This window comes from Euprymna scolopes, chromosome 7, assembly GCF_053919585.1.
Source record: "Euprymna scolopes isolate OS-2025 chromosome 7, ASM5391958v1, whole genome shotgun sequence".
NCBI classification, from domain to species: Eukaryota; Metazoa; Mollusca; class Cephalopoda; order Sepiida; family Sepiolidae; genus Euprymna; species Euprymna scolopes.
In genome coordinates, this window is record NC_136488.1 from 72,596,246 (window position 1) to 72,616,129 (window position 19,884).

Below are 19,884 nucleotides of genomic sequence, written 5' to 3' on the forward strand. Positions count from 1 at the left end.
TTTATCTGTGCCTAAACCTAAACGTAGATTCCATGAAAAAAGCTTCTTTCTTAGAATTACATGTCTGTAGAACTGTCTTCTGTTTTCCTGCTTCACAGCTGACTACAATCTGATTGTCTTCAAGTCCAACGTAAAAAAGTTCTTGATGAACCGTTCTACTGAAATTAACAAATTTACTGAATTTCAATTACTAACGATTACTATATTATCCAGTTGACTACTGTACACTGTTACCTCTTATCCTCGAGTGGTATCTTGGCCTTGATAAGTGGTGAAGCCTATGGAAAAAAAAAAAAAAAAAAAACAAGAACGGGCCTTCTCAAACAAGCTGGAATATATAGATATGCATGATTTACACAATAGAGAAATTCAAGAACCAGTGTTCGTATTTAGAAGAAAAATGAAAAAGACCCTTTTTTATTTTTTTTAATACGAACATTGGTTCTTGAATTTCTCTATTGTGTGAATCAGATGCCCTGATGTGTAATGCAGACTTAGCACCTACATAATCTGACTTCTAAAAAGTTTACAATTTCAATCAACTATATTAGGATGAAAAAAAAAAACTTAACTAAAATTTTAAATAGAAATAGACTTAGCACTTGCATAAGCCGACTTCTCAAAAGTCTACAATTATAAAAGAGAATTCAACTATATGAGGATGTAAAAAAGAAAACCTTAACTAAAATTTTTTGTAGAAAACAGGGATCCTCAGCTGCTTACTATGTAGTTTCTAAGATTTAAAAATAGGGCAGCCGTAAAATACATGGCTTTCCAGTGGAAAATACCACTTTCCCAATGATAAAATGTAGAACAATATTGTTATTATTTATACTTGTAGATAAAAAAATAAAATAAAATAATGAAATATTAATCCTGTATATAATATTTTGATTGCAGAAACTCCCCTCTGGACCAAATTACCGTAGGTTTGCAATAACAGATACCACATACAGTTATTTTATATCCAAACTATTACCCAACACTTATGTAACTTAGTTACGCAGTTACAGACATTTATTCATTATAATAAAATCTTACATTACATCCTACGAGTGCCACCATCACGACCAGCATTATATTTAGACGAAATGGTTCGTATTTTTCCCTCTACTCCAAAAGTACTCCAACCACCCCAGTGAAGACTGGGTAAAAATATACATAATATAAATATATTGCCATGACACTCTTATAAACTGCATCATACACTGATAGACATACAACTACTATTACACTTCCCTATTTGAAAATAATGATTACTCCCTACTTACATTCTGGGTATTCTCATTGGCTGAAAACATAAAAATCTGTTATACCGGATTAAAAATTCATACTAAAAAACGAACACTTCACATCTTCACCAACATAGCTCTACCTCTACATGAATCAACAGTTTTTTCTGAATATTAAACCAAATAAAAATATTCTAGAAGTTTCATAATCATAACTTTTCGTAGTTACACCCTCACATTTAGCTACACACACACAATATCGTCGCATATTGTTGGAAAAAATATACTTTTCTATCATCGCATTTCTGAGAGGTTAACAACGAATGTTTATATTACCTTATTGTAACATTTACTTTTTCCTTACCAAAAATTATTTGTAATGAAGCTTTAGAAATAAGTCGCCGAATATTCTTTCTTAAATGTTTTCATTTACTGAAAATACTGTTCGTTCATTAGTTTTAGCGTTGTGAGCGTCCTAGATTATAAGAACAAATCAGTAAACAAGACAAGCTTTTTTTATAATGTTTATTTCCAGCGTCCTAAATTATTTCATGACAAAATGAACGAATCTTAGTAAACAAGATGGACTTACTTTGTTTAATTTTTTTTGTGTCCAAATTTATTACATGACTAAATGAATGAATCTCAGTAAAGAAACTTGCTTTTTTAATGTTTGTTTAGCGTCCAAAATTATAACATGACTAAATGAACGAATCTAGTAAACAAAACGGACTTCCTTTTCTAATGTCTGTTTTTAGTGTCCAAAATTATGGCATGACTAAATGAATCTTACTAAACAAGACGGACTTCCTTTTTCAATGTTAGTTTTTAGCGTCCAAAATTATATGACTAAATGAACGAATGTTAGTAATAGACGAACTTTAATGTTTGTTTTTAGCGTTCAAAATTATAACATGACTAAATGAACGAATCAGTAAACAAGACGAACTTCCTTTTTTTAATGTGTGGTTTAGCGTCCAAAATTATGACATGAATCTTAGTAAACAAGTCGCACTTCCTTTCTTTAATGCATCCAAAATTATGATATGACTAAATGAACGAATCTTAGTAAGCGAGACGAAGTTTCTTTTTTTAATGTTTGGTTTCAGCATCCTACATTATGACATGAAAATTTGGACGTCTCTTCCCACTCTCTATTCCAAGAGCCACTCAATATGGGAATATTGCAGGTGACCAGAGGAGGTTGGGAGTCCGTTCCAAAAGCTGTTCTTCATATGAAGAAGTTGGAGGTGTCCGTTTCGAAAGCTGTTCTTACCATGAGGAGCTTAGGGGTTGGGTGGCAGCAGCAACAACAACAGTACTTTACTGTTTTTATGAGGACGGGACTGAATGATTATAGAGCATTTTGGGGATTGGGGAATTTTTTACCTTAAATGCACCTATGCACTTTCCTTAAAAATTACTACTTTTTATAGGTTTTACGCTATGCTGATTAAGAAAATCTGATTTATATTTGCCGGATATAAGTAGTTTTCCCTATATAAAGCCTGTATTATGCACTTTATATCACTGGCCACCAGATTAGTACGCATGGGCGAGGATCAAATCTAATTATATCCGACCGACACTGCCACCCCCTAACTTCTTTGTTGGTTCATAGTATTTGCACGCAGGGATCCTGACAGAGACTATCAAGGTTTAAATTCGTAGCAAATATTTTGACAATCATCCACACTATTAAAATAAGGTGTCTATTCTGAAAGCCGTTCTTAACATGGGAATGTTGCTGGTGACCATTCTGAAAGCCATTCTTAACATGAGAAGATTGAGAGTGTCAATTCCAAAAACCTTTAACATGAGGAGGCTGGTTGTTGGGTAACAACAACAACAACAACAACAACCATACTTTAAATTTTTCTAGGAGAAAGAAAGAGGCGTGCTTCCACCGGGCAACGCCAGTTAGTGAGTCCTGCTAGTAATATATATATAAGTAAATTTAATAATACAATTACAAGATCTATTCTGCGACATGTTAACTAGCATATAAATGCTATGAGAACAAAAATGCATAAAAGCTTAAGTACCTCTAACACCAAAAATCATATAATAAAAATATGCAAATATTTCATTTGTACAGATTTTTTCTAATGTCATGAATAATGATAGTACCTTAATGATCTGACATAAAATAAAGACCAGCAAAGTCAATGTTTCTTTGAACTGACAAATGAATCAGTAAATACAAAATAACTGCAAAAAAATCTAAAGAATTAAGGGCTGAATTTTTTCTTATGCCCACTCCTATTTATCAAAAGAGAATGCATAGCCTTCAAATGGATGCAAATATTAGTCTTTATCTGTACTGGAGTCATCAGAGATATCTACATGAACAGTGGGATATATGCCTGGAAGTTATATTTCGTACAACATATGAAGAAAGTGCATTAGAATGTTTTTCAAAAAGAGAAAGTATTAATCAGAGGCATTAAGTTAGAAAGAAAAGTAAATGTAAGGAGAAAAATAATTAGACTATATATTAAAAAAAGAATTAGACTATAGATTATAAAAAAATGAACAATTCTAATTAAGTTAATATAGAAAAATATGGCAGTAATGACAAAATGATAAAACAGATTAAGAATCAAAGAAGAAACATATAATAAAACATTAATGGACAGATACATTGAGAGAACGTTAGGAGGAAGACGAAAATCATTAATGGCAAAAAACGCATGTGTAAAAATTTACAAAAAATGAAAATTATAATGAGAATAATATACGAGGAATAAAAATGAAAATAATTCTTAGTGCTTTGAATATGAATAACTCTATATAATATCTCATGTAATGTTATTGACGTTTGATTTTATTTTCATGTTATCGTGAGAGGCTTGTTTTTAAAACCTCTTAAAATATGAAAATACAAATGTGTATGTTTTATAATTGTTTTAATTTTTTACATAGTACCTAGTTAAAATTAAACTCACCATCTTAAATAAAATTACTAATTCAAGCTATGGGCAACTTTATTCATATCCAGATCGATCTATTATATTCACTTATACGATAATACTCTTGAGAAAAAAAATTCCCAACACGTATGTGTAAAATAGCAATTTCAATTCATTAAATAGTTTGAATGAATTGTTTTTTTTTTTTTTTTTTTTTTTTTTTTACAAAGGCATCACCACATTATCAAGGCCCAGAGGCCACTCAAGGATAAGGGTTAAAGAGTGTACAGTAGAAGTTGGTCAATATAGTAATCATTAGTAATGAAAATTTGGTAAATTTAATAACTTATATGAAACGGCTCATCAAGAACTTATTTACCTTAGACTTGAAAACAACCATATTGTAGTCAGCCGGAAAGCAGGAAAACGGAAGACAATTCCACAGGCGTGCAGTTCTAAGAAAGAAGCTTTGTTCATGGAATCTATGTTTAGGTTTAGGCACAGATAAAGAGTGGGGGAAATTATTGATAGTGTTTACAGCTAGACGAGTGTTTCTTATAATCCAAACGAAGTCAAAACGTTATATCAGTTCTTAGTTAACTATTTTAATATGCTTACAAAGTTACTACATTTCTATTAATTTTAGGTAATTTATAGAAACTACATTAACAGACTAATACGTAAAATATTTTATCCTTCTCAATATACGATCAATTATGCTATTGAAACAGAGTGGTCAAGCAATATACAGAACATATACAGAAGACTGTTTCAGTTCTTAGCCATACAAGACCTAACTGCCATCTAAAAGTAATTAAAAAAAAAATAAAACAAAAACAAATCAAATGTATCCACTATTCAAATTGATTATAAAATTCTGTATTATAAAATATATTCAATAAAGAGAATAGATAAACCTGCTATTTCTAAATTAGAAAATAAAAACATTTTTTCTAATTTTTTAAGAAAAGAAAACCACTGCCTTACTCTGTGGCATTTGATGCAACCTAGGAAATTAGACAAAAGTCCATTGAGAATTTCTAAAAATAAATAATTTGCCAAGATTATAATCTAATACATCCCACAATCGGACATATATTTTCCAGAAGATTGATTGGCACATACTAATTATAAGTTTTTCAGTAATAGCTGTTTGCAAAAGGTAAGGATGTTCTGATATACTGACCAGTGGAAAACTGATTTGATCCGTGTCACTAGATCAAATGTTAAGAATTGGTCCCAGTTTGAATGTTTAGGTAATTTTATGAAGCAGATAGTTTTGTATGAAAAACAAGAAAAGTTTATTCTCGTTTCAAAATGTGTTCGTTGGCCCTGATAGTCTTTTACCGTCGTTGGTCCCTGATGGGTACTATAGTTTGTCAATGGCACTGATTGCACTCCAAACAGAATTACTGCCCTTTGTCCAGTCTTCAACTATAGGAGTGGCCAACTAATTCCCCTCTGGGCCACTCACATACACCACAGTTGACTTCAATGAGGTCTAATAGAGATAAAGAAATGTTAAAAACAAATCCAAATGCGCTTCCACTACTTTTATTAGTCGCATTACACACCAATCATTGACAGGTTCATCTGTTGTCTCTTCCACTCTTTGTTCTATTGTTATCATTATAAGGTGAAAGAGAGATTAAATCAGTGACAGATGCTGTCCAAGGTGATCAAATACAGCCCAATTTGATTGCACCGATAAAAGAAATTTATGTTAACAAGAATTTGTAGAATAACACTCTTGTACTTGATTGCATTGTGATGCATAAAATTGAGCTGCTAATAAAGGAATGTTAAGTTATATGAAAACAAGTTATTTTTTCTTTTTACTTCAACTCATGCGTTAGATATTCATTCTTCTTGAAAATATTTTTTTTATTTGTAAACGACTAAGAAATAATAAAGATAATGCATACTTAGTTTTAACATTTAAAATTAAGTTATATGAATAAAAATTAATTTTATGAATAGGCTTAAAAACCTTATGATGATATTTGTGCATTTATAGAATTTTAAAGCATTTAATAATTGCATTTCCAGTTTTGAAATTGCGATTTAGAACAATGATGAAACTTTATATTCGAATACTTAAAAGTATATAGCAAAGAATCAAATGAATTTATTTTGCCTTTGTTTTATATTATCTATAAAAAAAATCGTTGATCATAAAATGAAACAATGATTAAAAAAAATTGGATGTAAAATAAAGTTAAAATGTTATACAAATTCGGTGTAAAAACATTTTTTCTTTTAATATTAGACTTTAGTTAAGTGATTACACAATTCTCACAATATCTTATTTCATTATTTTACCATAAAATATCAAATCTTCATCAGAAGCTGTATATTTAGTTAAATTTCTTAGTATCTTTCTCTTAAATTCATGACAAATTTATATCGCTATTTAATAATTTTTATTCCTACAATTTTTTTATTTCCTGTGAAAAATAAAGTTTATTAATTTTGTGTCCTTGTAAAATCAGCAGCATTAGATATTTTGAAGCTAGAAACTTGATACACTTGTTCAAAAGAGCCAAATAAGAGTAGCATCTATTATATCCAATATATAAGATAGAAAATGAATCTCTTCCTTGCTTCCTTATTCACTTTCTTCAATGCTGATTGCAAAAGACTGAGGTGTACGCATTAATTCTACACTTGAAAACAGCTCTTCAATCAGTATCTCTGAGAGAACTAGAAACCTCTGATTCAAGCAATGCATTAGTTACGAAAAGCGTCGAGTGTCATCCATTCAATTTACTTTTATGTAAGGACTTTGTAAAGATCTTTCAACATTGTAGAATTGAAGAGGAGAAGAAAACCATGAAGTAGAAGAAAGACAAGGCTGAAACTCTCTTCTGCAAATTCCAAACGATAAGTTTAAAAACCTGTACTGAGCAGGTTCCTCCTCCATGTCAGTATGTTTGACATTTCTTGTTTCTGGCAACCATCTTGGCTCAATGGCTGTCCACCCGGATGACAGGAAGGTGCTCATATCACATGGATATCTGTTTACCCCTTTCACAATCTTTATTTACTGTCACATTCTTTGAATGAAATCTCTATTCTTCCACTGATGCACAATTGGCCTAATAAGGTTGGGGGAGCAAATATATAAGGAGTAGGAATTGGGTTAAGGAAATAAAGAAACATAAAGAACATCAGATGAGTGGAAAGAAGAGTGATGTCATTTGTATAATTAAATCTGTTCGTTCTGCTCTTTTTGATTTCTATAGCTTATGATATAGTTAACTTTGTTATTGCACAAACGTATTTTTTCTTTGAGTATGAATATTCTATATATTTAAACTTAACATCATTTTTAAATTTTGAACTTATTACAAAAATGAACTAATAAAGAACTATTGGTGAACTTCAGATTCCAAAAAATAAAGCGGTTCACTAAAATAATATATCTAATATATAATGATAGTCAGTTGGGTTTTTGAAGTTAAACCTTAATAGTATTGCATCTGAAAGACCCATGTTTGGCCCTGATTCGCCAGTCAATTACATAAACTTTCAGTTCGTATTGTTTTACAAAAAGTAGTTCAATTCAATTGCAGTGATTAATATTATACCTGACTCGATAATGCTTTTTAGTAGAATACACTGTGGAGGATCCACCATTAATTCGCATTGAATATTCATCTATATTTATTATTTAATGAAAAGGCTGCATTTGTTACTAATGGAAAATTGAAAATGGCATCGATAATGTTTTCATTACTTTACATTATGACTACGTTTTATGAATTAAATTCAAACACTTATATGTAAGCTAACTTAGTTACAATGTACATATATACATAGAGCCTATGGATCCTAAACATTCATCATAATTTAACATAATAAATAAATAAAATGATGTAATCTTTAATAATTATGAACTAAATAAACAAAAGATACAACAATAAATTTCAACTAATTTAATTAATAAAAAATATGAACACTTCATACACCAAAGAGAGATAATGAAAAATAACCTCACTTCAGGGATTGGTAGTCATCTTTTCATTGTTCTCTTCCTACTTATTCGACATGTTTTGTGTGAGTATGTGTAAATGTGTATAAAACAAACACGGTTTACTTCATGCTTTATTTAAAATATTTAAAGTAAAAGTTAACATGTCATAAATATATTTGAATTTTAAAAGCATATTTGATAGAAAAAACTCGAAAAACAGAGATAAGATAGAACTGACAGCTCTAATATTTGTAATTATTTTGTCGGACTGTCGATAATTTTCACCAATAGCTTACATCTATATTTTATTCTGATTCATCAGGTTATTTTGTAGATCAATAAACAAAGATACTATTCACTTTATTTCCTTCAAAAAGTACTTTATCTGACTTAGATTATCTTTTGGGGGAACAACCATCTTTCAAAATAAGAGAGTAAACTCTAAATTCCTAAAGATTATTTTAATGAGATTCTTAACATTCAATTTTCGTTTATCCTGATGCATTTGTGATTTTCATAAATAGGCAATTAATATTAAATTAAAAAATAATAAGTCAGTGTAATTATAAAAAAGCTTATACATTAAAACACACAGAATAAACAGTGTACATCAATGGAAATCACACAATAGCTTAGGGGGTAGCACTTAACATGTCTTTTACTACTAAAAACCAAGCTAGAGAGTGTAAAATTGCTTCATTTTCAGCATGTTAAATTCCAGTAATGTATGATAGCATCTAGTCTTGCATCCCATTACTCCTAAATATATATCTATCAATGTGATCAGTTTCCAAATCAATGACTGCTTCAATGCAGGATAATCAAATGGCCCTCGACATTACCAAGACAATATTTCCTTAAAATATAATGGACCAGGACATATAAATTGGAAAATCAGAGCCTTCATGTTGTATGCAAACAAATGATATGCAGCCCCACTTATTTACACAGAATTAATACAGCTGGCATCGTTGATGTGTTTGGAACAGTTTTAAGCTCTAGATAGAAAAAAATGACAGACTGGGCAGTGATGTACATATAACCGGATGTTCACCCTCAAGGGATAAATTAAATGTATTTAAAATGTTGTAAGTGGTTCCATGCAACATTTGCAGGAAACCAATAAAAACCAAAAATATATTTTTTAACAGTCAAAATTATTTCTGCTTAACTACAAAATTGTTTATTTTGTCAGACTATAAATACATAGAATATTTAACAGATGGCTTCACTCATAAAGACTTAGATTGGCGCTTCCACCTTCACCTACTTATTCATAAACCAACCACTGACTTTAAACACTCTCTTGATAGAACATTCACATTCACCATGACATTTTTCGTCCAGGCGTCACTCTTTAAAAATATTTAAGTATCCGTTTCTTCTCTTCTATTTTTTTATATCACACCTTATGTTGAACAATTCAGAATATCATTAAGCTTTTCACACATACTTCCCACTATCACACATACGTCCAATTATAGCCAGACAAAACTAGCCGCACCTTCAACACACTCACATTCACATTTTCTTAACTGCTTCCAAGTTTGTGGATAAATTCTGCATGCTTGAATGTATATTAAACCTTTGTATCGTTTATATTTGCTTTTCTTTCATTTCTCTAGTATTTTAATAACATTGAGAGTGTGTTAACTCAATACTGATACACATACTTTCATTTAAACCCTTCACAGTCGGTGATCCACTCTCCACACTTTGTCTACTCTAACATTCAATAGGAAAGAAAAATACAGAAGTTTGCAGACGAAATTTAAACATGGTAGATAACACAACTGAAATAAAACACACGTTCATTGAACAAAGTCACTACAGACTATTACATTAAAACTGCTGATGTTCATAGAATCTAATATGCTGACAAGTGTTTAAAATGCTCTGCATGCATGTGGATGGGCATATATTTTTCGTAACAATAAATACAAAAATGCTTATATTTTAACCCAATCAAAATTATCTCCACTTAAATACAAAGTTGTGTTTTGCGAATCTATGTGGATTCATCAAGAATATAAAAGACAAGAAAAATGTTTGCAAAATAAAGCAGTATAATTTTCGACAGCCTGTTTCAGTAACGTATCACTTAGTGCTCTACCTTCACCTAATCATCTACCAACACTTGAGACGAGACCCACCTTCATCGCCACACCTATTCACTGGCCAGATATTTCTCTTCAAAGTACATTTAATATTCATTTGTTTCACTTATTTTTTTGATAAATCCTTATCTTGAATGCTTCTATCATTAAGATTTTCACACATACTGCGATTATAGCCATATACACTGTCTTGCTGCATACAGCCGCTTCCATACATTCACATATGGCATAATCACGTTGACACACTAGTTCCCATCAGATTACCGAAGTTAAGCAACGTTGACCCTGATCATTACTAAAATGGGTGATCAATTTGGGAATTCCAGGCGCTGTACGTAAGAGGACGTCGACACGTCCCTGCAAGAGTTGCAATAACCTAACGTCGTCATCTCCCCTGACAGGAATATACATGCGACTGGAGACCACTTGTGAATTTCATACTGCCATGAAACTTCCTCCTTTAGAGGAAGCCAGTTAAACCCGAATAGGGTTACTGCTGACGCACACATGCACATACACACATTCATCACACTCCAAATAATCAAAAACGAATTCACCAAAGAACATTTTTCTACTTGCTTCTATGTTTACATGCAAATTTTGTATACTATTTTTGCTTGTTTGTATGCTATTTTTATTCCTGTATTTAAATAACATTGATAGGTGAGGTATCTCTACAACGCTATACACATAGATTTTACTTCTCATATGAACACCCAACATTTTGTAATTTGTAACCCAATTCCCATATTTGGTCTTCCATAACATAAATTGAATATGAAAAAAAAAATGCAGAAATCTACAGGCAAAATTAAAACATGGCAAATAACAAAACTAAATTGGAATAAATGTTTATTGAAGAAATTAAGTCAGTACAGGCTAACAATAAAAATACAGTTACCTCTTCTTGCATGGCTATACATCCACATAACTCGTCAACTGTACACGTTTCAGCAGAACTCAGCACTTTCTGAAAATACTCACAACACTCATTATTTACTTAGATATAGTTGCTTTGCTTTTACATTGTAAAAATTAATACACAAAACACAATGCCACAATATATGTATATATTTATATTATTTTGACATGAAAATTATACAACGCTGATAGATAATTCAGTTTTTATAAAAATATTCATAATCAGATCATTTTAATTAAACATTTGTCACATGAACCATTTCACTTATTCTTAAGACTAAGTTTTTAAAGACTAACTAACCATCTTATTTAAAATTTTAAAATGAATTTTCCTCTTCCATAAATCTTTCTTGTTTTATATGAGCCAATTTATTGACGTCCAAATATTCTTAATTATAGTTTACTTCAATAACAAATACATATGGCTGTAATTTATGAAATGCTCTATATATCATACTAGATAGCTGCTTATAAACTATATGAGAGTTGGCCTTCATCCAGATTACTTTGTCTTCTGTAGACATTTTCTAATTGTTCAAATCAACATCAATCTTGATCGTTTTAGAAATATGTTGAAATAATTGAAAATGAAGTGTTGTTGAAATTACAAGATGGTTTTGATGGATCCAATGAAAAGATTATCAAAACAAAGTTTCTGAAATGAAAAATACAGATAAGTTACTAAATAAATAATCTTATTTTACTAATAAATTATCTTATAATTTATTTTATGAAAAACCTCTTATTGTTAGCATTTTCTTTTATTTATCTTGAAAATTGTGTTTATGGATTTAAAGTAACAACCAAGTTAGTGGACACTTACGTCGGCACATTAGATGATTAGATGATCGGCGAATAATCTAAATAAAGGATGGATGATAAGAAAAGTTGTGATAAAAAAAATTATATGAATAAAAACGAGAGAAAGTGGAGATAGAGGAGAAAAATAGAAAATTGAATATATATATTTTTGGATTTTACCGTCATTGGATTATTTACCGTTCACCAGATTATCCATTCACGTGTAATCACCTTTTTCTTCACCATATTCCCTCTGCTTCACTTTTTGTTATCAAGTAAGATCTTTGACTTACTTGCACTTTCATCAAATACTTTTATATGCAAAATTCGATCCCGCATTTTGCTAATTCCTATCCTCTAATGAGAAGGAAAGTATTTCTTCAAAACTCCGCAGATTAAGGACTATCCACTTATCAAGTGTTTCCTTTTCAGATTAAATATGATTTTAACTCTTTTTCAAAGTGATTTTTAACATGTTTTATTAACTGTTTGCTCTTATATATATATATATATATATATATATATATATATATATATATATATATATATAAAGTAGAAAAAAGTTAAGATAGTGTAGAATTAAATTTACAATATTTTATTCAAAACAAGGAATGTGAAATAAAGGTGAAAGGTCCTTATTTCATAGAGTTTCAAAGAAAGGCTCTTCTCCTCAGGGGAAAAAAGTCAGCAAAAGGTAAGTATATATAACTATCTACTTTTGCTGGTTAGCTCACTTTGTGAAAACAGTTGAGAGAGAAAATTGAAAGAAAAATAAAAAGTTTACAGATAAAATGAAAGGGGATACTCAACAAATCGAAATATTTACGATCAAACCAGGCATAAACTCAAACAAAACCAATTTGCCTCCTCCCTTGATGCTTGCATTCACGAATATCCGCTGGCTTAGAACTAATTTAGATGATGTTGAATCATTTCTCCTAGCAAACACTCCAGATATCTTGGCGCTAAGTGAAACTAACCTACACTCCTTCATCTTCTCTAACCTCTTTAATATGCCTGGTATCTCCCACTTTGCCGTAAGGACTCAGACAAACATATGCACGGAGTCTATATTCGAAACACCCTCCCCTTGACTAGAGAATCAAAACTAGAATCAGACAACCAGGCCTTTATGTGCTTTAGACTTAACCAGAAACATAGCGTAAGCTACTTATATTTTCTCTACCACTCTCTTTTGACCCAGGACTGTACTCTAATCAACCAAGTCTCTAACAGCATAGATACAGCACTCTCCCTTGATACTAGCGTGCAAGTACATGTATTTGGTTACTTTAATGTCCACCACAGTAATTGGCTTGGTTTCTCTTTTACACAGACACAGCTGGTAGCATAACGCATAGCTTCGATATATCTCATTCCCTATCACAGACAGTTACGTTTCCGACACGTTTCCCAAACCAGCAAGATAAATAAGACTCACTTCTAGATCTATTTCTGACCACAGTTCCCAATGATTGTGTAATAAATGCCCATAGCTCACTCAGGAATGCTGATCACGCTGTGACAGTGGTTGAAATCGCCCTAAATTCTCGACCCAAAGCTAAAAAGCTATTGCTCAAAACAACAAGATATTACAAAAAGGCTGACTGAGAAGCCATCAGGGATCTCATTAGCGATATCGTATAGGGGAATATCTTTTCTCTTCCTTCAGAACAGTGCGCAGATGAGACCACTGAATGTGGCAATTGAAGCTCATGTTCTCACGCAGTTTTATAGCAAATCCCACTCTCCCGAATGGTTTACTTGTACTTGTGCAGCTGCCATTGCTCAAAGGCAGCATGCATACCACAGATTTATCCAACATGTCCAGTACAAACAGCCAGCTAGAAGCTAGAAGTAATTTTAAGAAAGAAATAGCAACAGCTGAGAGACAATACAACAAAACCACCAGAAAACGCATCGAAGTGCAGAAATTGGGAACTCGTGATTTCTGGAAAATCTACAACAGTATAGTAAATAATGGGCAATCAACAATTCCCCCACTATCCAACAATCATGAGGTTGTTTGCATGGCAACCAAGAAGGCTAACATGTTTGCCAGTCTGTTTGTTTCAAACTCGACATTGGACCCAACAAACCACTCCCTCCCTCCCTGACTTTCCTTTGCAGACTGACACCATACTAGATGATCCGAAAATCATCTCTTCTCAAGTGCAGGATATCATAAAAAATTTAGATACCTAAACAGCATGTGGACCTGATCTCATCCCGACTGTATTATTAAAAAAATGCTCCGCTGAGCTTGCTCCAGTCCTCTCCAAACTTTACAACAAATGCCTTAAGGAATCTTGCTTTCCTGACTTCTGGAAAACTGCCTTATTGGTACCAGTTTGCAAAAATTCTGGTGAAAAAACTAACCGATTAAATTATCACCCCATTAGCCTCCTCTCTCTCTTTGCCAAAATATCTGAGTCCATAATTAATCAAGCTCTAGTCTATCATCTTACAGTTGCTAAACTTCTGACTGACCAACAATATAGATTTAGGCAAGCCCGTTTTACAGCAGATATCCTAACTGTAATCTCTGAACATATATACCGTATACTGGACAAAGCAGGAGAGGGTAGTCCTAGATATATTTAAGGTTTTTGACAGTAGTAGTATGGCACGATGGTCTTTTCAGGAAAATCAGATCATACGGTATCACTGGAAGAATACTTAACATGAATGCTTCTTAAATAAGAGAAAAATCCAGGTTGTCTTCGATGGTCGTACATCAAACAATATGATATAACTGTGGGTGTACATCAGGGGGAGATCCTTCAACCTTTATTATTCCTAACGTTCATAAATGACCTCCTTGATAAAATTGTCTCTAAGATGGGTATATTTGCTGATGACAGCATGCTCTATAACAGGCACGAGGGGAAAACAAATGAACACATATCTAAGGAAATTGCAGAAACACTAGAGGAAGTCTTCCAATCTGTAGTGGAATGGGGACAAAAATGGTTGGTTTCATTCAACACTGCCAAGCTTGTTTCCTTCAATAATTACAAGAAACTTTCTCAACCACCAATAGCTATGGCTAAAAATGCATTACCTGAAAGTACTTCTTTCAAATTCTTTGGCTTAACGTTCACTGGGAACATAAGTTGGAACAGATACATTGAGGGCATTGCCAAGGCTGCTGTAAAGAAGGGGGGGCTCTCTCTGCCATGCTAGAAAGTTACTTACGCCTGAAAGTATCCTGTACCTCTACAAGGCCACCATTCGCCCATGTATGGAGTATTGTTTTTCACATTTTGGCTGGTGCATCTGCTACTATTCTCCTACTCCTGGACAGGGTTCAAAAGAGAGTTGCCAACCTGACAGGTCCTGAACTATCATCTAAGCTTCCATCTCTGTCTCACCGACAAAATGTTGCATCCCTCTGCCTGTTCTACAAGTATTTTAATGCTGAATGCTCTGAGGAACTACAAGACCTTGTACCCCCTTGACATAAATACCCCCATCAAACTTGACAAGCAGCAAAGTCCTACCCCTACACAGTAGAGGTCCCTATATGTAAGAAAGCCTTCTACTCTAATAATTTCTTCCTCAGAATTGCTTAACTTTGGAATTCCATTTCGGGTTCCTGTTTTTCCAATTGTACTGACATGCAGAAATTCAAGTGTAATGTGAACAGACATCTTGCTACTCAACTCCCTACATAGTATCTCTGCAACTTAGATCCCTGATAGTAGCCCCTACATCAAAGTGGCACTGTGCCTTATTTGGGGTGAAAATGTAATAAAAAAAAATTAAAATAATGTGGTTGTAAATAGCCAGTGATATCGAAAAGTTTGCAATAAGTGGGGTGATTAGTGAACCTAAAAAGAGTTTCATGAGATATCCTATATATATGGTTTGGTATAAAAGTCTACTTCACAAGATTTCCAGCTATGAAATATCTGGAAATGTCTTCTCAACCATCGGATCCTTTCTCTCCATAGGTTTATACAAATAATCATTGATGGGCAGAAGCCTAAAGCTCCAAGTATCAATGCTGGCGTTCCATCTTGGGTCTAACTCTCTTCATTATCTTCATCAATGATCTCCCAAATCATATTTTAAGTTTATTCATCGACATATATGCAACGACACTACCATCTCTGGCAACACTTCAAAGACCAGCAATGACCAAGATCTCTCGAAGTCTCTTTCCTCAGACCTTGAGCACATGGTGCAATGGGGCTAGAAATATCTGGTTAACTTGAAGGCATCCAAAACCAAGCTTCTATGTTTTTACCATTTACGCTCTAACTTCCACTTGGCCCTAATTTCTATGAATGGCTCTCATCTCAAAGAAGTACTCTGCTTCCACAAGCTTTTGGGACTGACCTACAGTTTTAACCTAAAATGGAAGCACTTACATAAAATCTTTTGCCAAGGTCACTGGAAAAATGGTTGCTCCAGAAGATATATCACCCCTTGATGCAATCCCCTACTTATGTAAGAGCAAAATATGTTTTAAAATAGAATAATGTTGCCACATCTGGGGAGGAACTGTTCGGAGTATCCTATTCTGCTTGGTCAGAGTTCAAAACTGGCTTCAAAACTTAGTAGATGATGCTCTTTTCCTCTCCCTGCAACCTCTTTCTCAACCTGATGGAAAGTGCTCGTATGAGCTTCCCCCCTGCCAAACTTTCATAAAAATACTCGGCTACTACAACTACTATCAATAATTTCTCCCTTTCTCCATCTGTTAGGTACAAGCCAAATGACTGCCGATGCACAAAATGTATAAACATTTTGACCCCTCCCTTTACTTAAAAATTCACCCAAAATCAGGAAATTAACCAATTTTAATGAAATTTTCAGTATTTATAAAATGATGATCGCGGAATATAATACACTCATTATTTTTATTTAAACCTGAGTGAAAATGTATTATTTTGTTTAAACAAAAAATGCCTTTACTAAAGTTATGGTTTTCAGCAGTAAATAAAAAACGCAAGAATTTATTTTTGCTTTTTTTATATAAATAAAGCATCGTACTTTGTAACAATAAAAACACAAGGCCGATAACCATTAGTCGTGTGCTCTCATATAGTGAATGAATGCGTGAATGTAGGATTAACATGAAAATCTTAAAGATAAACTAAAATGACCGAAAAGTTGGCTGAAATGACTTAAATAAATAAAAAGTAAATGACTTAGAATGACTTTAATGAACTTAAAGATGAATTGAATGACCTTAAGAATGACTTGAATGCTTAAAAAATAACTGGAATCCTTCAAAAACAACTTGAATGATCTGGAGAATGACTTGAATGGCTTTGAGACTGACTGGTTGTAAAGTGGGTGATCATTTTACATTAAATTAATACAGAAAAGTGATCCCACATTTTATATCACAAAATTACAAACATAAGTACAGCATGTAGTAAGACAGATACTACACTTTGATCTTGATATTTAATTTATTTCGTTTAAAGAAAAAATTACACTTAAAAAAATTCCAATATAAAATTAAAAAATTTAATAAAGTAAAATCTCCAAAAGCCAAAACAAATTTAGGCACAAGGCCCTATAAGATCTGGGGAGGGGAGTGTTGCAGGGTCTTTGTAACTAAAGTAAAAATTGGAGTCTTTGGCGACTCTTGACTGGCAACATTTACCACAATACCTCATTCACTTAGTGGACTCTAAGCTAACTAATGAAAACCCCAGCGTTTTTGCAAAAGGATATATATACAAATTCTGTATGTGTGTGTGTGTGTGTGTGTGTGCGCGCGCAAATTTTTTTTTTTTTTTAAAGGTGTGTGTGTGTGTGTGTGTGTGTGAAAAAAGTTCAATTCATTGGAAAATAAAAAGTTCTTGAATTTGAAAGAAAAACAGTTTGTGTTGGGGAGTGGGAAATCTAGAAAAAATATACAAAAAATAAAATTGCCTAGTGCATTGTTAGTAAGGTCCCTCCCTGAGCTAATCTAAGTAGTTAGATCGCCTACTGTTTTCCGGGGTACCGAAAACAAGCGGGGAGATCCCAAATGGGGATTGGGAAGAATTCATATCGGGTATAGGGAGGAAAAATAAATAGATTGTCAAAAACAAAGAGGGGAATATGAGGGGGGGGTAGGCGGCGACCTTCAAGTAGGGGTTGACCAGGGGGTGATAAAACAAAAAAGATAGGGGGAGGGAGTGGTAGGGTAGCCTCGGAAGGTTCTCTAGTGCCAAAAAACAAACAATCGGGGGACAGGATCTCATTTGTACCACCAGTCAAGAGTCTCTTTACTTTTTATTTGTCTAACCTAGCGGGATGGGCTCTGTAGGACCCAGTACCATGTGTGCTTGCTTATGATGGTAACACAAATTTAAACTTGGCACCTCGTCGGATGCATTAGCTAGTGTCATGCACCCACCTCTTGTCAAAGGCCACTCGAGGCAACCTCTTCCAATCACATCTGATCTTTACTTTAAGCAGATGCTTAAAGTAGACGATCAGATCCCGATCCGGAACAGATATCCCTTCACGGACTCGCTTGAGTCGTGTGATCCATATGACCATCCTCGCTACTGCTAGTATGGCTAGAAAAACCATTTTTTTCTCCTTAGGCAGCGGCGGATCAATGTTCTCCACAAAATATGATTCGTCGAGTTCAAGCCAGCGATTGGCATCAATGCGAGCTGTTACCTCATTGATGTACCCTAGGAGGATCTTGAGCCGGCTGTTTCCCTTATGTCCTCGTTGCAGCACAGGCAGTAGACCCGGGTTTCTTCATTGTACAGGTCAAGTTCCTCAAGGAGGGGCAGTGCGTTCCGGGCTAGTCGCCAGGTAAGGTAAAATTCTGAGTTTGTAAGAAAGTCCCATCCCGGCGCCCAACTCTACTGGGAGCGGACCTCCTCTAACGACATCCCTGTCCGTTTCACTAGCGGTTCCTTTGAGCTACGCCCCACTAGCTCCCGATAAAGCCTGTTCCTAGAATTTTTGAGGACACTGGTCCTCGGCAATGCTCTAAGTGCAGACCGGCATTTGGTGTAGAATGTTTGTTCCCCCCTCAGTCGAAGCTCGGCGGAGACCAAGAGGTCGGGTGTGAGATTGGAAAACGAGCTTTCAGCCACAGTGACCTATGGAACGTCTACGTACAACGAACGGCTCAGGAAGGCCAACCGCTCTGCGTGCTTGTGACACAGGAGAACAGGCAGTCCCAAGCCTCCTTCGCTCGGATTTTGAACACAGACCTCTCTGCAAACATAATGCTTACCCTCATTCCACAAGAGTGTGTCGAGGTGCTCCTGTAAGCTGGTTCGTTGTTTTGCAAGGATGAGAAGTACAGACAGACGGTAAAGGATGAGCGGAAAGACGTATGTAGCACACGCCTCCGCCCGACCCTTCAAGTACAATTTCCTTCGAACCCAAGTCTTGACAGAGGATTCGACCTTGGCCTCTACTTCCGACCAGTTTTCTTCAGCTGGAGACCTGGTCCGAACCACACACCAAAGATGCAGACCAGGCTGTCGGTCCAACTGAAGATGCCCGGAAGCGAATTTACTCTGGTCCAGGCACCCAACCGCAGACCCACTGACTTACTGCGATTGAAGACGGCCCCCGTAACTTCTTCCTATCGAGCGAGCACCTCGGTGACCGCTTGAATGTCTGTGGGGCGAGACACGGACACTGTGACGTCATCGGTGAACGCGGAAACCCTGGCTCGTGTGCCTCCAGGGAGGGCTATCCCGCACAGGACTGGTGTAGTCGCCTCGTTCCTTAACTTGCGAAGGAGGGGTTCCAACGCCAGGACGTGCAAGAGAGGTGACAGCGGACAACCCTGTTGCACCGACCGGGAGACGGTAAAAGACTCCGACAGCTTACCATTGATCTGCACCGCTACAGTACAGAGATCCACTTGCAGGAGTCCAGATTAAATCCGGCGGCCTCCAGCACAGATCCCAGGAACCGATGGTCCACCCTATCGAAAGCCT

General features: G+C 34.4%; 1 long non-coding RNA gene across 2 annotated transcripts in view; it reads right to left on the bottom strand.

Moving 5' to 3' along the window:
- LOC145279780 (uncharacterized) overlaps positions 1–19,884 on the bottom strand; it is a 357,881-nt gene that overhangs the window by 10,556 nt on the left and 327,441 nt on the right. For both annotated transcript variants that reach the window (XR_013868447.1, XR_013868448.1), the window contains one exon: positions 11,139–11,207. This is a non-coding gene — a long non-coding RNA (uncharacterized LOC145279780). The remainder of the gene's footprint in view (positions 1–11,138; positions 11,208–19,884) is intronic.